This window comes from Plecotus auritus (assembly GCF_963455305.1).
Source record: "Plecotus auritus genome assembly, chromosome: 8".
Lineage (NCBI taxonomy): Eukaryota > Metazoa > Chordata > Mammalia > Chiroptera > Vespertilionidae > Plecotus > Plecotus auritus.
In genome coordinates this window covers 44122866-44142681 of record NC_137782.1, presented here as the reverse complement: position 1 = coordinate 44142681, position 19816 = coordinate 44122866, and positions in this window count along the sequence as shown.

Genomic DNA, 19816 nt, shown 5'->3' with positions numbered 1-19816 from the left:
TTCAATGCCCTGACTGAGAATGGCATGTCCATGTTTCACCTGTGTGCTGCAATGAGAATAAGAAAAGAAACAACTGCATCCACATTTGTGTTGTGTGTTTTCTAAAAAGCTTTAAAATTTTTAGAATTTAGGTTTAAGGAAAAAGGCAGCTTAGTAATATACCTCAGATCCATGGTGTTGATTTTTTAAATTGAAGTATAATTTACGGAGTAAAATTTACTCTTTTTAGTGTATAAACCTATGTCTTAAAAAATGTGTAGTCATATAACCACTATCCCAACCACGATATTTTAGACATTTCTATACCTGCTTTTTTGGACACCCCTCTCCCCACTGTGGCCCAGTAACCACACCTCTGCTCTGTCCTATAGCTGTGCCTTGTCCAGATACCACATCAATAACATCATACAGCACGCTGTCCTTAGAGTCTGGCTTCTTTCACTTAGCACATAATTCACTTCAGACTCATCTATGGTGTATGTGTTCCTTCTTTTTAAGGAAAATGATGTCTTTATTTATGTATTTTTATTGTAATGAGAACAGATAACATGAGCTCTACTCTGTAAAGGTTTTTAATGCACAGTGCAGCACTGGTAACTGCAGGCACATTGCTGTCCAGCAGAGCTCCACTCCGAGCAGTCAGCTTAGATAAGGGAAACTTTATACCATTGAACAGCACTTCCTGCTTCTCCTCCTCCAGTCCCTGGCAACCACCACTCTACTTCCTGGCTCGATAATTTTGACAACTTTAAGTATCTCATATAAGTGGAATCATACAATATGGCCCTTCTGTGACTGCTGATGTCATTTAGAATAATATCCTCCAGGTTTATCCATGTCCTTGCATATGACAAGATTTCCTTCTGTTTCAAGGATGAAGAATATTCCATTATATATAAATATACTGATTTGTCTACTGATGGACACAGGTTGATTTCACATCTTAGCTATTACAAGTAATACTGTGATGAACATGAGGAATACATCTTCAAGATCCTGATTTCAATTGTTTTGGATAAACACCCTAAATGGGGTTTCTGGATCCTATGATAGTTCTATTTTTCATTTTTGAGGCACCTTCAAATAATTTTCCATAGTTCCTGCACCATTTTACATTCTCATCAACATTTTTTTAAAAATTAATAGCCAACCTAACAGGTATAAAATTATACATCATGTGGTTTTCATTTAGTGATTTGGAGCATCTTTTCATGTAACCACTGGCCTTTTTTTTTAATCCTCACTGGAGGATATTTTTTCCACTGATTTTTTTTTAGAGAGAGTGGAGGGGAGGGAGAGAGAGAAAGAGAGAGAGAGAGAGAGAGAGAGAGAGAGAGAGAGAGATCTACATGAAAGAGACACATGGATTGGTTGCCTCCTTCACATGTCCCAACCCAACGAGGCCAGGGATCAAACCTGCAACCTAGATATGCGCCCTTGACCTAGAATTGAACCTGCGACCCTTTGGTGGTGGGCAAACATGCTAACCACTGAGAAAAACCTGCTAGGGCTGTACATCTTCTTTAAAGAAATATCTATTCAGCCCTTTTGTCCATTTTAATAGAATTAGTTGTTGTTTTTTTGCTGTTGAGTTGCAGAAGTTCTTTATGTATTTTGGATATTAACCCCTTATCATATGTATGATTTGCAAATATTTCCCCCATTTCATCCATGTTGTTGTGGTGCTGTCATTCCCTCCCTTGTGTCACTGTATTCCCTTGTGTGGCTGTATCATTGCTAAATCCATTCATCAATTGAAAGATGTTTGGGTTGTTCCTCATTTGGGTGATTATGAATAAAGCAGTTACAAATATTTGAGTACAGTTTTTTGTAAGAATACACATTTTCTTTTCTCTTGGACCAGTACCTGGAAAGGGATAGCTGGTTATATAGAAGTGCATGTTTAACTTTTAGAGAAACCACACAGTCAACACACACTTGTCTTCCCTTTAAGAGCAAAGAGTAGTTCTTTCTATGAGGAGATTCCTCTTCTCTCTGTGAAGAGAAGTGACAGCAAACAAAGCATAGAGAGTAGAGTCAGAAGAATGTTGGGTGTTATTTGGTCAGATCTCTGCACTTTTCAGAACAGGGAAACTGAAGCCCAGAGTACATGCCTGCCCGAGTGGTGAGGAAGGGTCAGGCTGGACAAGGCTGGGCTTCTGGGCTCTGCCCCTGCTGGCCACTTCCCTGCTGCCGGTTCCATGTCAATCGGAGGGAGTGGAGGGGGATCTATTTAAGGAAAACATGCCCTACATTTTAAGGAATAAATAGGGTGCAGGAGTGGAAGGATCCAGATAAATTATTTCCATTAATCAAATTCATTGAGAAATGACTCAACTCCCCATTTTCTTTGGCCCAGTTACATATATATCTAAACTACTATCTTTTAGTTCATCCCCCTTTCTTGAGGACAGCAAATATAAGGATTAACACGTTTGTGTTTATCCTAATTGCTATTAAATTTCTACATATAAAAAATATGAAAGTTATAGCTATCAAGGCTCATTGTAATAGTCCCTGACTCAGAGCTGTCACCAAAGTCTTAATTTTGTTCGGAGTCCATTCACTTGATTCAAGTGCCTTTTGCTAGCTAAATTCATGGTTAGTGCAGAGAGATTTTCTAATAAACATCTGAGATTAAAGCACCATTGCTGACAGCAAAATTACAATTTGTGGTCTAAAGATGCATTCAATTATGATCACTCCGGGAGAGAAAAAGTATGGGGGAAAGAACCAAACACAAAAACCACACACACCAAGGAAAAGCAAGGTCTTCAAAAGTAATTCAAATCTTAATCCAATAATCTATTTTTAATTACCCACATTACGGTCATTTACAGGGTGATCATTTCAGAGTCTCAAATATCCAATCTTTTGGCCCAAAGCCGTGGGGGTAATTGCTTTATAACTGGGTCAGAATATATCATCGACGTCTGGTCGAGACTCAGCGAGAGTATTTGTAACCGATATTTAAAGCTGCGTTTCTGGATGGGATTCAATCCGCCTGAAGACTTCCTACTAATATTGCCGGTTTTGTCTAATACCTTCACGGGGTGTTTAAAATATGCTTCTGCTTTGAACAAGTACTTCTATTTTCTAGCTCTAAAATCTGATCACGTGGTTTTGAGGGAGAATCTACCAAACAGCAGCCGATCAATGTGTCTATTTGCTGCCAACGTCCTAGAAATTCTGAATGTCAAACCCTGCTCAAAGCAATACCCACTCTGCTCAATGAACTGTGGCCTTAATCCCCAAGCTTCACCACACCGTGTGGATTCTACCTTCCTGCATCTCACCTTCATTCTTCTTTCCACCACTATCGCTCTGGGGACAGAGAATAATGCACCGGTGTGTCCCTGGTGGATGGCCCATAGTCCGTCCATAGCCAGCTTCCCTCCCAGGCCAGCAAGTTCCGTCTCACTTCATAGGCTTCCTCAACCATGAAGATGTGCCACCTTTTCTCCCTTGAGGCCAGTGCCTATTAATTTCTCTCAGGTTGTGTTTGCAATCTGAGATATATACGTCTAACTCAGACCCCAAATATCAGGCACAACTGCTGCATTTAGGTTAGACTCTGCCCTCAATGGCTCTATTTTCTAACAGCACCTGAGCTTTATAACTGCAGGGGGATGCACACTAAGGAAGTAACACGTTCAAAACAGGAGGACGGGTCACCAGAATGCAGCGAGTCCAGCTTGAGAAGAAAGTCATGTGCTTTTCACCCAGGGTAGGTGGGGAACACAGTCAGGCTGTGCCCTTTCTCTTGACCATGGCAGCTCCGAGTCATCTCCTCTATGGTTGAGGAAGCTATGAAGTGAGACAGAACTTGCTGGCCTGGGAGGGAAGCTGGCTATGGATGGACTATGGGCCATCCACCGGGGACACACCGGTGACATGGCAGGCAAGTTTGTTGGCTTCGTGTGTTTTCAGCGAGTTCCTGGTGCTGCTGCTCAACCTAGCCTCCCTGCCGTTGCTGCCCCACTCACCTGCGGAGGCCACTTTCAGACCCAGTAGGCCCTTTGTCTCAGATACGAACTGGGATGTGTGGGGAAATGTTGGGAGGATGAAGCTCTCCATGGCAGTTGATCCCAGATCTGCATTCCTGGGATAGGACACGGATAGCAAGAGTGCCCAGGATCCATGAGCCCTGCAGTGGTGTGGGACAGCCCTTATTTCCAGAAGGTGTTCCACAGCTGTGGCCTTGGAAACGCCAAAGATGATCCCTTGTGTCATGACTCCGAGTACGCTACAACCACGTATTCTGTCTAATCATGGAGCTCAGAGTAAGTGGTTCCACACTGGGGGCTGGGAACCTGATACCCGTGGCCTGGCATCTGATAATCCAAGCCTGATCACAGGACAGCACTTCCAATGGAAAATAATGGCGTGGAACTCTCAGCCAGGGAACTTTCCCCTCCATCTGATTTTCAGCCCCTGGAACATGCAATCCTACTGGGAGCACCATCTGCAGAGGATCCACACAGGCCAAGCCCAAAGCTCAGCTCTGCAAACCCAGCCACAGACTTGACTGCCCAGAAAATACATTTAGACAAAGGGCAAGACTCTCCTGCCAGTCTTTTCAGTCACTCACAAGGGGAAGGGGCAGTTTACTTGCTGTGTCTCTTTTCTGGGTAACGAGCTATCCTTGCAAACCCCAAAAAGATGGATGGAAGAATTCCCTCGTGGGGAACCACAACAGGTGATCATCTCTGCAGGCATGAGTGGTCTCATGGAGGGAATAATCACCATCACCTCACACTAAGGATGAGTTGGCCCATCTCACCTACCTGAGTGTGAACTCCTGAAACACCCAGGAAGGGTCTTGCTTTTCTCTAGGGTCCCTCAGTGTCCATCACTGGGAAGTCATTAAGATTCTCAGTTGCTAACAAAAAGGTTGTGTGAGCAGAAAAAAATGTACTGAAAGAGAAATGTTGGGAAGGCTCAGAGACAAGTTTGGAGGCAACATGGGAAGAAACATCACCCAAATATGCATCCTGCTTGACAGGTGATGAATTGTGTCCACTAACACAGAGCCTTGGATGCCACCTTCCTGCACCAGCGTTAGCCACCAGTGGCTGTAGTGGGTCTTCCTACAGGTGGACAACTGGGACAACTGCGTCCCCTTCTCTCCTATCTGTGTGTGAGTGTGTGTGTGTGTGTGTGTGTGTGTGTGTGTGTGTGTTTCAGAATGTGTGTGAGTGCGTGTGGCTGTGTGTCTATGAGTGTGTGTGAGTGTGTATGTGCCTCCATGTATGTGTGTGTGTGAGTGTATGTGAGTGAGTGTATGTGTCTGTGAATGTATATATGACAAAGAAGACAGTGTGCTTCTAACTTAGAACTACCAAGAATCCAACTAAACCAAGACAAGTTACACGGAGCTTCTGTTTACTTGAAGCACCTTTAGCTAAATTGAAATGTACCAGCTAATCTATGCAATTCTTTGCTCAGCTTTGACTGCATAGACTAATCCTATGAAGATGCTGACAGAAGCCTGCCTTATTCTTTCTGACCAGAGCCAAAATGACGTTAAACACATGGCATGTTTTTGTAGTCATGAAAACGACAAGATTTTAGAGAATTCCATTTTTAAAAATGTAAGACTTTTATGAATGTATACTATGTGCACAGAAATATTTTAGAGACTATGAAAAATATTAAGACACATACTCTACACTAGAAGAACTCAATACCTGGCAGCAAATCAAAATAGGGTGCAATATCAAGCATTGTTCACAAGTGATGCTTTCACTTCTCTCTGAGTAATATCAGAAACAGAGTGGCAGCAATTTTGCAAATGGTCCAAACAAATGCTCCTGGAATTTATGTGTGTATTTTAAAAGACAAAAATTCCTAAACATATTACTTTTTCTACATTTATTTTATTGATAGATATTTGATATATCACATTATATTAAACATGTTGAAGAAAAGACTCATCATAATGCCTAAAAGAAGTACAAAATAGCCTAATGATAACCTGGAAGTAAACAGAAAGGGTATTTGTTCAACTCTAGTGCTTTCTATGTAATACCCATTCTTACCCCATCCAGGATCCAATAGCTATTTTATTAATGAGAAATGGTCATAACAACTCTAGGATAATAGCTTAAATATTCTTTCTTTTTAGAGTTTGAAATGATTTTAGTTTATCACTCCATCATTCAGAGATGTTAACAAGAGTATAGGAACTCTTACTTGTTATATTAAGGGTGTTCTAGTAACATGATCGAGATACAGAGTAAACTGAAACAAAGCATTTATGAACCTGGAACTGGTCAGATGACCTCAATTCTCAGTCAGATTTTGTGATGAGGTCCCCACAGAGGAGGGTAGGGGATAGGGAGCAGTAAAGTTCAAATGGAGAAATCTGTAGACCTTGTCAATCCAAGAACTTTTTAGAGTTCTGTTTAAAAGAAGTAGATTGGAAAGTGTTGCTCCCCACAGGAGCTGGTCTGACTGCTCAAGAGGTTCATTTCTAGACTCTTAATTGAATATTGAGAATTCTAAAATTGGCTCAAGGCTAGTCTCAGGAAGAACTCCAAGAAAAGATAAGTCAAAGGAGTATCACTGTTAAAACACATGTCAGATAGTCCCGCTTCCAGTTGCAGGAAGTCTTTTCTGATTAAGGAATCAGCATTTCTGTATTTAGAATATCATTTAGAATATCATTTCTCCTGGGTAATTCTTAGGAATTCTTTGGGTTCACTGTCTTCTCAGCCCCTTGTGGACCATGTCTGTCACAGCACTGACAAATGATTTCATCTTCTTCTGACATGCCTTTTATCTCTGAGTTCCATGTGCCCTGCACAGAAGAGCTACTCCAAACACCCATTTACTGAATGAATGGGTGAATGGATAGATGAATGAATGAATGAATGAATGATAGTGAAGGCAATGGACATTGGCTATGTTCTTACCTTTAGACACTGCGAGGACACATGGAGTGTGGAAGGCAGGTGGAGGTGGAAGGCAGGTGGAGGTGGAAGGTAGCTATCACTGATTGAATCCTGAGAAATACCAGGCACATCTCTACAGTGTGTTTTCTCACCTACTCCTGTAAAATCCCCAGTGAGATAAAAATGATTAGCCCTTTCTCACAGATGAGAAAACCAAAGCTATGGAGGTCTACCTGAGTTCAGAGTCTCCTTGTGCTACAATGTAGCATGTCTCTAATTAATGGCTTGAATATCTATTCATTTCAAAATTAGGGTTTAGATGATGGCAAATAAAATTTGCCAAACATTCTGAGAGTTTACATTAATCACATTATTTAATTGGCAACCTCATACAGTGAGACTTTCTCTGATTGTAAATCATGGAGCTCAAAAGAAAAAAGTAAAGGACTAGATGAAACTGATGCTCCAAGAGGACCCAAAGTTCCTTGAGTAAACTTGGTCACGGATCTTCCCCAGTACCAGGAAACCTGTTAGGTCATGTGTTACTTTAATAGTGGTTCCTGTTTTAATCTGGTTCTTAAAAATTCCTTTGATTTTTGCTCTAGATATAATTTGAATCATTTAATGTATAGTAGGAAAAAACATACCTCTGTTTATACTTTACAAGAAAAACTTCTCTTGAAATTTTTCCAAATTTCCCACCTCTGTCCTGAATGACTATCAATTCTCTCCTTAAGTTCATTTCTAGATGACTCAGTGAAATTACTTTAGATGACTTAGTGAAATCATCTGGAAGACTCATTGAAATCACTTATAATAACAGTGAAGTCACTTAGATCAGCGGTTGCCAACCGGTGATCCTCGGACCACTGGTGGTCCGTGAGGTCTGAAAGGTTGACAACCGCTGACTTAGATGACTCAGCAAAATTGTTCAGATGACTCAGCAAAATCACTTACAATGACTCAGCAACAGTATTCAGCCAACTCAGCAAGATCACTTATGGTGACTCAACAAAATCATTAAAGTAACTCAGCAAAATCACCTATGATGACTCATCAAAATCACTTAGACCAGTGGTCGGCAAACTCATTAGTCAACAGAGCCAAATATCAACAGTACAATGATTGAAATTTCTTTTGAGAGCCAAATTTTTTAAACTTAAACTTCTTCTAACGCCACTTCTTCAAAATAGACTTGCCCAGGCCGTGGTATTTTGTGGAAGAGCCACACTCAAGGGGCCAAAGAGCCGCATGTGGCTCGCAAGCCGCAGTTTGCGGATCAAGGGCGATGATGCAACAAAATTGTTATAGGCAACTCTTACTGACACCAGAGGGGTGTTACTAAACAACCCCCAAGTCAGACCTCTATCCTCATCTTCTCATATAAATGAATTTATACAGAGACCTTAACTGTGTTGTGAAAAAGCAATTTATTAAAGCATGTACCTTTATTGAAAAAGCAAAGCAAGCAAACCTATACATCTGGCTTATGAAGCAGAAATGGGCTCTCAGCTAATCTGAAGAGCGGGTTGGGTGAGGGTCCTAGGCATTATATACCCTCCTGTCTATAGGTCTCAAAATTCCTCTGCTGACTATTTTGGTACAGATTAATTCTCAAGGTCCCATTTTGTGTGTGTGTGTGTGTGTGTTTGTGTGTGTGTGTGTGTGTGTGTGTGTGTTTGTTATGGCCTTCCCAGAATTTATGAGAAGCACCTGGCAACTTTATCGTGCCAAGCTTGAGACTGCTGGCTTCTCTGCTTAGGCAGTAAAACTGCCCTTTTTCCCTTCCCCCTTTCCCCCTCCCTTTCTGCATTCTCTCATTGGGGAGGTTTGTTAACCATTTGCTCTCATCTCCTTGGCTGAGGAAGATAATGGTTTGTTTGTTATAAGCAGGCTGCAAATTGCCCATTGTTCGGCTTTGTTTTAAATTTCCCGTCTCAGTTTCCCTATTCTTCCTGCCCTGGAATCCTGTAACAAAATCACTCATGATGACTCAGCAAAATCACTTCTAAGACTCAGCAAAATTACATAGATGGCTCAGTGAAATTACCTGGATAACTCAGCAAAATCATGTAGATGACTCAGCAAAATCATTTAGAAGACAGTGAAATCATTATACTTAAAGACTCAGCCAGAATTGGTTTGACTCCTGTTCCACAACTTTAAATTTTAAATTAGTCAGAACACAAACTCTCTCAGCCTCAACTGTTTTTGTTGCTCAAAATTGGAATGAGAACACTTATTTTATAAGGTCATAATAAGGTTTAAATAAAATGCTGACCATAAATCAGTGTCTGTTGCAAAGCCTAATACTGAGAAAGGACTTGTTACAAGGCAAGTATTAATTCGGTCTCTTCCAATTCACTTTCCACACAGCTGATATGTTTAAACTTCAGAGTGCATAAAAACAATCACATTCTATCTTAGATCAGAAATATTGTTGGTTTCATGCTGAATAAATGACAAACACGTTAGTCTAAAATTTAAGACTTGATTCCTTTCACTATCCTTTATATAGCCTATATTCCAGTTCAAATGAACAAAGATTTATTCCCCTACAAAATTTAGTTTTTTGCATCTCTGTTTTTATGTTCTTGCTGCTTAAAATATTCAAATTTGTCCTTTTCAAGTGTGGACTAAAGGGGCCACATGCTAACCCAACAAGCTCAGGGAAGGCCTGCATAGCGGTCTTGCAAATTCAGAGACCTAAAGTAACCACAAAGGATGAACTGAAATTAAACTTTAACTAAAAGCAGTTATGGTGGGTAGTTACATCCTAGGTATCTTCAATGACAAGGTCAACCTTTACCTTAACTGAGCCTATCTGTCTTTTTGCATCTATAATAACATACCCTTGAAATGCCTGGGTAACTTGTAACTTCCCTTTTTCTGGAACCCTTGGGGCACAATGTGCCTGGGAGCCAGGACAGATACCACAAATTCCTTCATTGTTATCATGTTCATTGTTCCTGTACCCACCTAAGTATGTGTCTATCATTTTGCTTTTTATCCAATCCCAGGGGTTCCCTCCCCCACCACCAGGGGTCCCCCCGCCCCACTTTGCATTCTCCCACCTCTCTGGTCTATCACCAATGGATTTCATGTAACCCACCTACGTCCCTTCCTTTGATTGCAATGTATAAATATAGATGTAACCCGCATTCTCCGGAGCATTATCCCAACCCTTTGAGATTCTGCTTCTGGGCAATCATCAACAGATTAGCTCAAATAAACTCACAAAATTCTTTACAGGTTTGAATGTTTTTATGTTAACACAAGGTTCAGTTTAAGAACAATTTTTATATTATATTCTTATATGTTCATATATTATTTCTGTTAAGGGGACAAGATATTTCTTCAGAGACAGGTAACTATAAAGGATTCTTGAAATGTCATATGATTAAATCACCTTCCATCTCCAGAAAAGAATGAAGAATTCTTCTATAAGGAAGAAGGACTAGATTTCTTTCTTAATCAATTCATGGCTATTGTTTTTCTCTGCTTCTTGGGAAGGGTCTATTAGGATGGAATTCCAGGAGATACACCATGATTATCATAAAAGGAAACTAAATCCAAGTCTCTCAATTAGAAGACACATTAAATAATCTGGAAAATATTTTTCAAAATGCATGTGCCTGACCCTTCCATGGACACATCAAGTCAGAATTTCTGGGGTCCAGACACTGGCCAGAGGGAGCCAAGAAAATTCTTCCATAGGTTATTTGAGGTCACCACAGTCCTAGAGCCAAACCACTCTCCCATCATTTGTCAGGCTTCATTTGTCAGGCTGCAGTCACCTGGGATTGCATATTATAGCAATTTCTAATCATTTAATTGACACTCATCCTAGTATATATTCACTCCTGATGCTGGGCAAATATTGACTAGCTTTTAAGGAGTAGTGACAGAATCCAGAATAAATAGAACCATCTCACTTTATTTCATTCCAAGATGAAGTCTTTCCCCAGTCAGTTAAACTCTCCAGATCTTTATAATCACTATGGATTCTCAAAATGCCAGAACATTTACAACTCGTATGAATGATACTGCATTTAAACTCCTGGAAAGATTTCAGATTAGGGTTTATCTGCAAACCTGTCGACTTCAGATTTGGTGAACTGGCAACTTTGCAAATCTCCTTCTCATCCAACACTGCTGCATTTATCTCTTCTGGCGTGTTCTGTGCATTGCTCAAAAGATAAAGGTTAGCGAATGTATAGAATGCATATATTGTTACAGATATCCTTTTTTGTCTTTAAAAAACTGTTTGTGGATAAGAATGTCTGCCTTTGGAAGAAGGAGGGGAGGTTTCTTACAATCTTTAACAATTCTTAATCTTTTCTCCCCCCAATTCATTGTGATCCAAAGAGAGAGCATGCTCAGTGGTACTTTGAGACTTTTTGTGCCACCTGGTGGAATTTTCTTGAAAGAGAATTATCAGGGGGTTGAATTACCGCTCAGCTTGATCATCACCTGAGGCATTTTCTCAGTGCTTAATATTACCAGGCTAAGTGTAGACTCCCTACTGCGTCAGGCAATTTAACCACGCTAGGCCCATAATCAAGATTTTTTTTTAATGTGAAAATTAGTCTTTAGTGAAAGAGACCTCTTTTGCTGGCTGCTGGGTAAATTCAGGTAACGCAATGACATCCACACTTTGGGTCATTCTATTTTACCCTGGTTAACACACGGAGATTATTGCCAACCTCCTAGAGGGCAGCACCCAGATTGTAACACTGCTTGCCATTAGTTAGAGACAAAAGTAACTGTAATTAACCTTTTTTTCTTACCCTTAGCCCCAAGAAGTCAAAACAATCTGATAATGTCATATTTAGCAATTAGTGATGTAATTGTTTACTCAAGCAGAGGTTTTTACCAAATATAAAGGGATTTTAAAAACACATGTCCTGAAGCGATAACTGATCTGGGTAGTTGAAAGTCTCTTTTCTGAGATGCTCAAAGTGATGCCAGTGAAAGCCAGCTGGGCAGAGGCGCCACGGCAATGCCTGGCTCACAGTGGGCTGTCGTGGGAGCTGTGGGCCAGGTATCCATACTGCTGGCCTAACATAACAGCTTTGCTCTTCCACACTGTAGTCATGAGCCCATCAGCATGTTCTGTAATGCAGTGACTCACCACTGACCCAACTCACCAATTCCTGTGGTGTCTTATGTACCAGATCTATGAAAAGATGAACTATTCTCTTCAACGACAGATTGGATGAAGCCAAGGTCATTGTCTATTTTGCATGGAGCAAAAAGTTCAACTCATAAAAGTCTGCAATAATCCAGAAAAATTTCCAAACTTCCCAATTTAATAGAAAAGAAAACAGAACACCTTTGAAACTAGAGATGGATGACTAAGCAAAGGGGTATATTTTTGGAAATACTGATACAGAATTCCAGGGAGCATGGATGAATGTCCTGCCTCCTGACCTAGATAGTGAATTTTGGGGGAGGATTCAGTCTCATGACACTAATTCAAGTGTGGAGATGAAATCATTGTCCTGCATGTCCCATTCCCATGATGCATTGCAAATGCTTTCCTGTTGCTGACCTGGTTCTAGTTTGTCATAATTTGTTGGTTTAATCCACGTCTGCATATTGGTTGCCAGGAATTCTTCGCACTTTTACTCAAGTACAGACTTTTCCTCTGGCCCACAACCATAGCCACTATTTGAGCTCTTGTAACTTTTGACATTTCTATCTCTTAGATTCATGTGCTGGCCTCTCCCACACTGAAGGAAGCTCCCGCTCTGATTGCTCTGTGCCGGTGGGTCCCAGCGGTGCCCAATCATACCACCTTCTGCTGGGGCTGCCCCCCCTCCAGTCCCAAGGGGAGTCCTCCACTCCACCCTGTTCACAGCAGCTGCCCCATTAGAGCTCATCACACAGCAGCTGCTCAGGTGTCCTTTTGTCATCGAGTATCTGTTTTCCATAAATATCCATGGCAGCAACAGCACTTCGGTATTTACAGATGGGCTGCATTCCATGGCTCGACGTTATAGACATGGAAAATGAGGAGCAGGAACTGGGGATCTTAGCCTGCAATCGCTGCTCCAGCTTAATGTGAAAAGGAAGATGCAATAGTATCACCGACAGGACTGAAATGCAGGCTATTAGATCAGGAGTTTTTAATCAATGAGCATGGAAAAAGGTATAAGAAAGTTACAATGAAAAATCTGAGTGAGTTGAGGCTAGCACATGAAGTTCTCTAAATATCAGTATTCCTACCTAAGGGGAAAAAAAACAAAACTAATTTTACCTATTTTGAAGAATTGAAAGCAACTTCAGATTAAGTGACCCAACACCAGATACAAAATGGCAGCTCAAACATAACAGGTGTTAATATTATTAGAGAGCACAGTACTGTCCTTAGAAATGAAACGGCTAAAGAAATTCCAATGCTCATGACATGTTCATTCAAACAATACAGAAATGTTCATAAAAGGCCAGTACCTGAAATGTCAACTGTCCTTTTTCCTGAGTGGTGGAATTTAGTTGATTTTTTCCATAATTTGCATTTTTTCTAAAGGATTTGTGCTGTTTTCATTGCTAGGAAAATGTGATAGATGCTATGAGTGCTTCACGCATTCTCCTGGCTCAGTGCAGCCAGTGAAGTTGGAGGACACCCATCTGGAGGTTCTCTAGAGCAGGGATGTTTCCTGTGTTTGGGGGCAGTGCTGCCCTAGGGAATTCTGACAACCCCAAAACATACCCAGAACTCCCCTGTCATGGGCACGTGATACAAAGTCTCATGTAGAGATGGGGCTTTAGTTAAGTCACATCTGTGCCACTGGTTCCTCATTACAGACCATTCAACATCCCCCCTAACCAGTAACTCTAATGACTCAGAAATCATCATGGTATTAATGCACTTTTGAAGAATGTTTGATTATCTTTAGCTGGAGATGTGTTACTCATCTAACATGGGTGTGAACTTGGGCAGGGAACTCTGCTAGGAAACAGGGTGTGCACTTCACTTCTAATATCATGGAATGTTTAGCAAGGCTGATGAAACTAGGGCTATAGACCCAAATGGTCAGTCATTCCAGAAAAGCCATTTGGGGAAATAGCTCTTTAAATAAGATGAGTATCTTGTGATATATGGGCTGATGATAACTTACTTGGTTGCCATGTTAAGATGTACCCAATGCTTCCTTTTTAATTGTTTGGTGGGTCACTTCAGCTTATTACCTCCTGTTGTACATCTCTCCTAATCTACTTTCATAACTTCTTGGAACAGCTTATCAGGTTTTTATGATTTAGACATACTCTCCTGACCTGTAAATCTTTCCTAAAAAATTTCTCCAGCCATGTTGTCTTCTAGCCTTCTCTGCACCAGCCATATCTGCACAAAGGGAATTTTTACTGCTGGCTGCCACCTCCTTAATGTCTACCATAGGTTGTAAACTCTCCAGGGCCTTGTGTCTTTATGTTCCATAAGGGCATATGCACATATGCAGTAGTCATGAACTAAAGAGTGCGAGAGCTCATGCTCCTTATGCCACCTGCCTCATCCCAGAGAAGAAGCCATCTCAGTTGATGTCCTAAACCCTAAATCAGAGATACCACTTGAAGAAACAAGAAAATTAACCATTTCTGTAGATTTTTTTGGGATTTTTGCTTGTGTTCTTTTTTTAATGTTTTTTAATTGATTTTAGAGAGAAAGGTAGGGAGAGGGAGAGAGAGCAAAATATCAATGTGAGAGAGAAACCTTGAAACATTGATCAGTTGCCTCCCAATCATACCCTTACTGGGGATTAACAGGAGTTGAAAAACTCCCAAGGAGGATATGAATAAATTAATTACCTAAAAGTATAGAATTAAATCAAAAGAATGGTTTATATGTGGAGTATGTGGACTGGTGCTCTTCCTTGCTCACTCATGAGCTGTACTTTTTGGGGAGATCCCACACCTGATCACCAGTCATTTGGTTATGACCTTGGGCATCCTTTCCACTGTTAGACTGGTTCTTGCTGAGTATAACCTTGGAGGCCAGATGCCTGGTTCTATCATGTTCCCCTTGTGTAGACTTGATCAAAGTACCTGCTTTAAGGGCTCACTGAGGAAAATAGAAAAGAAATTCCGATGCTCATGATATGTTCATTCAAACAATACAGAAATGTTCATAAAAGGCCGGTACCTGAAATGTCAACTGTCCCTTTTCCGCCACAAGCACCTGGCCCTATGTTCATGCTCAATAAATAATCCCTATTATTTTCTACTCATGCTCCTCTTGAAAGAGAGATCTGCCATGTAGAATTGTGTTATAGCAACTCCAATGCTTATACGTACACACACACCATACACTATGTGTTATTACCTTATTCCCTAATTGTAAATATGGTTTACCTCCCAACAACATTTTAAGCTCCTTGTTGGTAGAGAGTCTTATATTACTGTTTTTGATTGATTGAATATACCTGGAATAGCTTTCCCCCCCTATTCTTTGACTTAATAATGGCATTCTTTGATGTATAAATTGGGTTGCTATGTATCTGAAAATGATATTCTTTCAGCTTTGGCAGTTATGATAGTTTATTTTGCAATCCATCAAGTAATTTTGAATATCTAGCTGTGTGTTATAACCTAACACACAACAAAAAAAAAATAGAAAACAGTGAGCATAGCAAGCTAGCAGAGGGAACACACAGACTCCGAATCCTCTCTGCTTCTCCGGTTATCCCAGGATCACCCATGGCCATGGCCATTCTCACTGTTTCCTGCCAGTGAGCCAATATAAGAAGCGCATAAGGGCTTCTGATTTTTCTTGGTGGAGTTTCATGGGAAAGAGAGATATTCTTGGTAACCCACATTGGAATTCAAAGTGAGAAATACAAATATTTAATAAGGTGCTTCATGTGCTATCAGACTAGAGTCATGGGGGTGATGGACCAGGAAGGACCAGGAGAGGCCAGGAGACTAACCAAAGAGGAAGCAGAGCAGAGCCCAAGCATCTCCAGGTTCAGAGCAAGAAGCTCAATAGCCCCAGAGAAGGCATAAAGCTCAGTAGCCCCAGAGAAGGGTGGGTGAAAGGTGAGGCATCCTCAGCATCAGTGTGAAAGTAAGGGTATCAGCTCAAACCAGAGCTGAGGCAGGATTGACATTGGAGAAATTTGTCTAGAGTCCACATTTAGTGACCATGGGCAGAATCGTGGTCTGCAGTCTATGGGCATTTTCAGCACTTGGTTTGGTTGGCCTGGGGTTGCCCACCTCTGCTGCAGGGTCTTGGCACAAACAGTGGTCTGTATCCAGCAGCATCAGCACACCTGCGAGCTTGGTGGACAGGCAGCATCGCAGGCCCCACCAAGGACTTGCTAAAACAGAATGTACATTTTAACAAGGTCATCAGGTCATCCACATGCACATTGACTGAAGCTTGAGAAACACTGATTCTAGTTCTCAAAGCTGCATCATCATCGCCTGGGACTTGTTAGAAATGTAGATGTTCAGGTTATAACCCGACCTACTGAATGAGAAACTCTGGTGGGGGGGACACAATAAGTTTTGAGTTTTTATAAGCCCTTTGGATGATTAAAATTTAAGGACAAGTACAAGATCGATCCCTCCAGAGGAACCGCAGAGACAGCTGCTGTAGATCTTCACGCAGATGAAGGCCAGCTGAAATGGTGACATTCTGCTGGGTAGTCACCTCTGAGAAGTCTTAGCACAGGAGCTGTGGGTTCTTGCGGAAGCATCTTTGGTTTCACAAAAGTGCCAGGTGCTCTACTAAGGCACTTGGGATAAATAAGATGTTCTTACCCTCAAGATGATCAAAGTAAGTGAACCTATTGGATTTCTGTCTGGGCCCTGTGCAGCAATCTTGGAAAGAAACCTTCTCTGGAGTTTGCTCCTATAACTTTTATATTTCTCAGAGCAGAGCTTTGCATGTTTAAGGGACAACATTAAACCTCGGGTTGCATGAAAACCATAAGAATCAAAGAAGACCAGATCAGTTCCTGCAGGTAATGTGATTCCTCAAAGACCTCTTTAATCACTAAATATTACTGGATTTAGTTGTTACTACATTATTGGGAGTAAGAGTCAAAAGCATAGCCAGAGGAGAGGAGGAAGACTGCGATCCCCAAACTTGCCGCCTCTGTCACCAATCAGCTTATCTGGGATCAAAGAGGAAGGTGCTGGACTCATGCCAAAGTGAATTGGACTTAGACCCAGTTGAATGATGGAGACTGAAAATAGAAGATATGGGGAAGACTCTTGAAATGGTACATGCAGGTCATAAATGATGAGGTCTGTTTGAAGAATTATAATTTCCAATCGTTCAAAGTTATAACTGCACAGTGTACACACACATTCCTCATGATTTTAATGCAATTCTAGTTTTGCTCTGTGGATGTGCTTGCACTTGTATAATGGGAAAAAAAACCTCAAAATTATCAAGATCATGATCACCTTTAATTCTGAAGTACTGACAGTTGCCCTAACACAGTGATGACTAAACAGCATCACCTGACCTTTCTATGGCACACAGCATGTTGAGTGTAGTCTTCTACTCATTTTTTACCATATGCATATAAGACATAAGAATTTATATCATCCAAGTTCCCCTGGAGCTACTTGAAATGGTAAGAAGTAAAACATTTATTGAACAACTATACTGTATGAGATCCAGTGTCACATGCTCTAGGGGACACAGAGATGAAAATACAACATATCCTGCCTACCAGGCAGGTCATATCCCACAAGGGAGCCCACCACATAAGGAATTTCATTAACAGGATAGGACTGAAAAAGCACCATGGAGGGTGCATAGATTAGTCCTAGGGAGAGGAAAACAGCCCATCGATCAATGGCTTTGAAGAACAGGTAGGTTTTTGATGGGTAACATTGAGGGAAGGTCAAATCATATCTACCATGCCATGTGAGAACATGGCACTCTGAGCAAAATTCAATGTTGCCATTATTTTTTTGCCATAAGTATGACTTAGCTTCATGGAGGATGTTTTCCCCAGAAACAGCAAAGTTTCCTCCTTTTTTTTTCCAAATTCAGAATAATCTTGTTTCATTCCTATTCAATAGCATATGCAGTACCTAGCACAATGCATACATATGGAAGATTTTCCTTGATTCATAAGTATGTATTTCTAAATTTACCCATGCTGTTTGGCAGGGAATTAATGATAGTTTTTATAATCATTTTTCTTTCAATAATATTATTAAAATTACTGTAAAATAGACCTTTTTAGAGATATCATTTGATAGAAATGCACAAAATAAAGACAAAAATATAAATTATAGAAATTAACATATGTTTGATACAGCTTAGGAAGGAGAAAAACATACTGATAACTATGAAAGCATTTTCTTTTAACATAAATTAATCTTTTGTTTTTTATTCAAGAAAACAGAAATAGGGTGGTACAAAGAATCCATGCCTGTTTTTTGAAGTAAAGTGTGCCCATCCAACTGCATCAGCAGACTTCAGCAGAGACTCGCTCTGTGGTTACATCATTCACATAGCCTTTCCAGCCATGAGTTCCTGGAGGATCTGGACCAGATGCACTTAGGGCACTTTGGGGGGCCATTAATCAATGTACCTAAAAATGACTAGATGTTAATACTGAGCTGTTAAGAAGAGAAGAAATACAACATGGAGAGCTTTCAGAATCTAAGTATAATGTATTCACTTTTTTGGTGAATGCTCCTATATCACCCTCTGTCTGGCATCCCCCACATTATAAGAAAGCTGTTTATTGTTTGACTTCCCTGCTCAGCTGAAAGCTAACAGAAAAAGCAAAGATTGTGCCCTATGTTTTATAACTTTATCACAATGCCTCACACATAATACACATTTTGCTACCTGATACTGAATTCCTGAGGTCTCCCGGGTGGAGTGCTTAAAAGCAAGGCATGACATGCCCTGTGTGGTTCTTGTGACCTCGTGTTACAAGATTCAACACTGGGGATACCATTACTCCCACAGCCCTCAGGACTTGTCCAAGAATCTGCCAAAGGGGACTGTCCCAATCTTACCACAATGCCGCATACTTTGTATAATTTCATAAAGGTACAGAGATGGGGGAAAGCGAAGACAAAACGGCCAGATAATGAAATTTCTTTTCGCATGTTACTTCTAAATTCCTTGGTTTTGGTAAGTCTTTCAGAATCAAAGTGGGAGCAACCAATTAAAACATTCTCACTTACGATTTCATTTCTCCTGGTAGAACACAAAGCTGATCACCAAAGGTCACTATTTCAGCATCTCATCAGTGCCTGTCTTTTCTTATCCTTCTCTACTGACTTTATTTTATCATTTTCAATACCTATTAAGTAATTCAGCCCACTCAATTATTCTTTAACCAATTTTTATCAGTGACCTCTCTCAAGTGTGGTGTGTGGGTTACCTGCTATTAGCTTAATGTCACACAATTAATATGTTCTCGGTATTCCTTCTTTATTCAACAAGTAGGGCTGGTAAGGGCCGACCTATCTTTTAAAGGTAAACCTTGTCCAGTTAAACACAAGAATGAAAGCACTATAGATCTATTATTTCTCGGAATAGAATATTTCCATTTGCATAAAATATTCCTCCTTTGACAAGTTGCCAGGAAGGAACACCTCATGCCCATTCTTCACAGTGCTCTTTCCACGGCATTAGGGAGAGGAGAAATTACCACAGTGGCCTTAAAATGATTCTTCTCTCCCCTTGCACCTCCTGGCCCCTCCTGATTTACAGTACTGTGCCTCTCTGAGAGCTCTGTCACTGAAATGCCCAGATAATGGACAAAGGGGAGCCTCTTACATAATGTAATTTCACACTAAGGAAACGAGTTCACAGGTTGGAATATTAGGGTCAAACACAGAGCCTATAACCCTTAAGTTGGTTGGGAAATAATGGCTAGAGTCAAAATTTAAATAAAATTTAAATCTCAGCAAGTCAAATGATCTATAAGCCTCAG